Below are 6,000 nucleotides of genomic sequence, written 5' to 3' on the forward strand. Positions count from 1 at the left end.
CGATGTTGGAACAGATCCCGTTGGCAACGCCTCTGACAACACTGGAGGAGACTTCGATATGTGCTGTTCCGCCATCAGAAGATAGCTTAATGACTACTGAGCTGGATGTGCAGGAAACCACGACGATCGACGATACGACCTCGATGGAGACTTCAATGGATGCTGATTTGACAACTAGCGAACATCGGTGCTGTTACTGCGACAAGATTTTCTCAAACAACAGCAATGCCCGGCGACACGAGAGGAGCGAATGTACCAAGAACCTATATCGTAAAATGTTTGTTTGTGAGAAATGTCATAAGCAGTTTGCCAGAAAAGATAATATGAAAACGCACATGAAGGCATGCAAAGGTCCTGCTGTGCGGCAGAAAGTAAAGGTTTCGGCGCAACAACGATGCATCGATGTGCATAAGAGAATGCCTGGAAATGGTACTACTGTTGCAACGTCTGTATCTGGATCGGGTCTGAAAGGATCGTCTTCATCACCACGGTATCCTTGCAGCTACTGTGATACGTCGTTCGCATTTTCCCATGATGCACGAAGACATGAGCGGAGCAAATGCACGAAGAATCCTTCTCGCATGAAGTTTCGATGTGATGAGTGCCTTAAATGGTTTACTCGAATTGACAGTTTGCGACATCATGCGAAAAAATGTAAAGGTGGAGTCTGTGCTCCTACTGCTGAACTACCTGCCGACATTTCGGCTCCTCGCTTTAGATTGGAGACACGAAAGCGTACAACCAAAAAAACAGATGCCCAGCAACCGATTGTTATGACGTCTGAACATGGAACTAAACCTAAGACTGTGTTCGGAGCATTACAAGTGAACGATAATGGCTTCTACTTGGCGCAGTCTGCATTTCGTGGAACTTTGAAAGACTACTATTATCTAAATACGTTCGGTGAGTCGAAGGACATTTGTAATTTTCTTGACGATATCAGACAGAAGATAATCAATCAGCTTACTGATGATGTAGCAACAAACGGACCTTTGAAATATAACTTGTGGTTGGACTGTATATATGGAAAGCCATATCCGTTCGATGACAAAGTGAAGAAGTGTGCATTCAAGACATCGGCTGCAGTAATTTACAGTTCTAACGATGTGAAGCAAACTGTTAAAAACGGTATCCAGAATCTCTGTCAAGAAGAGGTGGACTATGTCTGTAAAGGTTCTGGCTGGACTCTGTCTAGTATAAACCGATTGGAGCTAAGAATTAGTCATTTCACACCGTTGCGGAACTAAATGATTATAAGATTGCTGGCTTTCGTAAGTGATCCTGTAGTAGAATAGAAATTATGTAATAAATATTATGTTTGTAAAAGAACTTGCGGTGTTTAATTCCTCGAACCTTACACTTTAGTGGTGCTTTTTTAAAATATTAAAGTTGTTTTGTATCGGCCTGGGATCGTACCAAGGACCTTAGTCGACCTAATCAATCAGTATATAGACTACAAATTTATTTAATGAATTTTGGAATTTTTCCCGAATTTCTAACTAAATATTTATGGATTTTCAAGATGGCGGCCAAATGACAAGATGGCGGGTGTCACAGCAATAATAAATGATTACTGCACTCTAGCGGATAAGAATTAAACTTACATGTCGCCAGCGCACTCTCGCCGACGAAAACAAAATGGTGGTCTCCAGCAACGAAGACAAGATGGCGGACATGACGTCATACTAGGTGACGATATATCTGCTTTAAGAAAAGTGGTGGGAGTCAGTCTGCCTGCAGCCACCATTAAGGAAGGAGCCTGTCGCCATTTTTAATTTTTTTTTGCCCTCACCGGGTTCGAACCGAGGACTCCGAACTCCGTGTCGTTAATGTTTGTTTTTTATAAATGTTTTATTAAAATTTTATTATTTAATTTTTTTTATAATTTTTAAAAAATATTTTATTAAAATCGGATAATAAATAAAAAAGTTAAAGATGGCGGCCGTAACGAAAAATGCATCGGTGACGACATAATCCAAGATGGCGGTCATGGTATCCTTATTCCTAGAAATGGCTTATAAGCGGCTATCTCTTAGGAGTTTTAAGCCAGTTTTAGGAATTAGGGTTCTTTCTAGGGCAAAACGACTTTTGAGGATTTTCGAAATCCTGATTTTCGAATTGAGGAATTTTTTGCGAATTTTTGGCGGAACTTTTTTCCACAGAAATGGAAATTTTGGCGATTTTTGAGGAATTTTGGGCAAATTTTGCCCAATTTTGGAGGATTTTGGCGATTTTTGAGGATCAAATCCAAGGTCAAGGTCAAAGGTCAAGGTCACAACCATCCAAGATGGCCGCTGTGACGTCACAATCCAAGATGGCGGAGCCGGCTCTCGGCTCCACAGCCAGAAGCCAGATCTAGGAAATATATTTACATACTACTCCTGTTAATCGATAGTAGTAGGAAAAGGCATGTTTGACATCAGACGAAGGATTCGGGATTTGACCGCCATATTGGATGACCTTGACCGCCATCTTTGATGAACTCTACCTCGACCTCAAACTGATTCTTGACCTTGAATTCCGCAGTTAACACATCTAAGCATTCCTGAATGTTGCGTTTTCCGCTACGGTCATCACCATCGAGCGCCCCACTCCCGACCGCAATTTTGAAAATGTCCTCCTGTACCCTCATTCTATGTATGCTGTAGGGGGTAAGTGTGATATTATAATGACTCTGTTGAGGCCATATTTTAATTTCCTCGACTCTCCATTACTGTCAGACGACACGCGTCAGTCCTGCTGGCCGGGCGTAACGAACCTGAAAGTGCGTAAACACAGCTCACACCTTCCCCTCCCTCGTCCAACACGCATGTCAGAGAAAGTTAAAGTTTGTTTACGACCACGTCGCTCCTGGTGTGACGTTCCAGGCGCTGGTGCCTGGAGCGCTTGTTTCACAATATATATTTTTTTATAGTTTTATAAAAATCATGGTCAACCTTGTAACTACTACCATGCTCGACGATGCTTAACTTGTCAGGAGTTGCAGTTTCATTTTATAAACGTATTTTAAATTGCGTATTCAATTATTTTTGTTTTCAACAATATTTGTTTCATATTTATAAGTACCCATACAGGACGACAAATAAGTTTGTTTACTTTTAATACTATATTAGCTAGTGCCCAGTGCGCTTAAATTCACCTAAAAAACTCTACCATTTTAAATATGTAAGTAGTATGTAATAGGGGCTACTGGCACAGGCTTCAGGTTATGGAGCCGGGAGCCGAGCCACATCTCTGATTCTGACGTCACGGCAACCATCTTGGATGACCGTGACCTTGACCTTTGACCATGACCTTGACCTTTGAACTTGACCTTCACCTCGGCAGCAATATTGTATCCGCCATCTTTGATCCGACATATTGGATCCGCCATCTTTAAATCGAGCGCCCCACTCATTATGATAAAATTTTTGTTTCTGTCGCCATATTGATTTTTTCTGTTCCGTTGGAGGCCGCCATCTTGGATACCGTCGACTTTGTTTTTGTTGTTTGTTCCTAGATAGCGCCAGCGTCGCTTTTAATTTTTTTTCTGTTCCACTGGAGGCCGCCATCCTGGATACCGTCGACTTTGTTTCTGCTGTTTGCTCCTAGAGAACGCCAGCGCAACTCTGTCTAATCACATAAGGTCGATGCTCCAGTACCTGCCATAGCTATTATTGTCCTTATCGACATATTAAATTTAATTTTTTATGAAAAATACATTGGAAGCGCTGTGATTCAAACCAGCACAGCTCTGATCTCTAGGTTGGAAATATATGCCTTTAACCACATGGCCATCGAGACAATTAACCTGACTGAGAATTGAATAAGGTATCCTATATATAAAAATAACATGCATATTAGGACTTGTAATTTTTTTTAATTATAAGTAATAATATAATCAACTGTTCGAGACAGAACCACCATCTTGTATTAAGACATAACTGTTGCAACTATCGTTACGGTCGCCATCTTGAAAATCCGTAATTATTATGTTAGAAAATCGGGAATTTTTTTAAAAATCATTAAAAAATTAATCAATCGAATTAAATAATAAAAATATTAAAAACACCGTTGCACTTTTCGTTACGGCCACCATCTTGAAAAACTGTAATTTCAATGCTATAAATTCGGGAAAATTTCCAAAATTCATCAAAAAATTAACTTATTAGAATTCCGATTGATTAGATCGATTTACGTCCTTGGTTCGAAACCGCTAAGAGCAAAAAAACACATAACAGATCCTTCCTCCACAGAAGCCACCTAAGGACTGACCTACCACCACCAATACCAAGTTAGGTATATATAGTCAGCTGGTATAATGTCATGTCCGCAATCTTGTCTTCATCAGCTGGAGACAGCCATCTTGTTTATTATTACTGTGATACCCGCCATCTTGTAATTTGGACGCCATCTTTGAATCATGTAATTATTTAGCTAGAAATTCGGGAAAAATCCAAAATTCAGCAAAAAAAATTTGTAAATCAATGTACAGATTGATTCGATCAGTTCCTGTCCTTAGTTCGATACTCGATCGATGCAACGATATTTAATTTTATGTAAAAAATAATAATTTCAATAAATCATGTTCAAAATTCTTAAAGAGACTTTAAATCCTCTACTACCATCATCATATAAGCCATCAAGACCACCATTTTGGATATTCGTATTAATTAACCTAGAAATTCAGGAAAAATGTTCAAAATTCATTAAATAAATTTGCAAACAATATACTGTGTAATGTTACTTAAAACTTTGTTACTGACTATTTAGTTGAAAAATGGTAAGTTAAATACTAATTCGTGAGCATTTATCTTTTGCTAATAATCAGGAATTTAGGCTGGGATTTATAGAAAATTATCAAGTGTCCTATTCCATTAAAAGTCTTCAGTTCTAATTATTGCACATTTATATGTTTACATTAATGAACAGAGAGTTCCTAAGTAAGATAAATACGAAACTGCATATATATATATATATATATATATATATATATATATATATATATATATGTACGTGACTATCGTTATCAGTCGGAGTCCAAAAAATAATCTACACTGATACCCCTGAATTTACGGTGTATTTTGTTACAATTGAGGGTATCCTGGTATAAAATTTATTTTACTATTGAAATATTTTTAATTTCATACGGGACTAATTATTATCATAACCCGATTTGGACCTATTCGATGCACTGTCCGTAATTCATTGTCTAGCAGAATAACCAATAATTTATATATTATATTCGTAGATTTGGTAAGGATCCAATGAATATAAAATGCATGTAAGCATTACTTACTCAGACATATTTTTTTTAATCATTTTCTTCCAATGAACAAATATATTTCATATCCATCAAACTTCACATATTACATTGTTCCCTTTTCACCAAAGACAAAATATCATAGCGTTCGACTATAGTAGACGTATGTTAGCATTGAAAAATAAACATAGATAAATATCAACAGTAATTACTAAAATAATGTCACAAATAAAAATATCATATTTGTACGGAAAAGTGTCAGTACAGAATAGCCGCTTCAGGCGATTTGGATGTGAGATGCATGTCCAGCGGCTTGCTAACACAATCAAATCGTCTTACACAAAACCTTCTTTTACCATTCACACGGCCGGAGAAGTGTTAAAAGTAAATTGTTGCTCGGTAAAAAAAAAAAAAACATGGCACAACACGACGTGGATGGGATACATGAGTTGAGTATGACGACGAAAATTTTATACCACGTTGCACACATTCTGCATGTATTCACCGACCAGGACGGAGTGCAGCAGTTGGGGTACCACTGGGTAAGATGTCACCTCGGCACCCCGACACACCTGTCGCTCACCATCCGGGCGTTTCCATACGGCATCATCGCACGGCTACGTGACATCACGGTCCCTCGGCACCTGCCGCGACATTACGTCAATACAGGCAATCGACGCCGCTAGTCGGGAGCGCGCGAGGTTATCTTGACGACTGAGGCAGTAGGCATGCTTGTGGCCACCCTGCACCTCTTGTCG

Source organism: Bacillus rossius, chromosome 2 (genome assembly GCF_032445375.1).
Source record: "Bacillus rossius redtenbacheri isolate Brsri chromosome 2, Brsri_v3, whole genome shotgun sequence".
NCBI classification, from domain to species: domain Eukaryota; kingdom Metazoa; phylum Arthropoda; class Insecta; order Phasmatodea; family Bacillidae; genus Bacillus; species Bacillus rossius.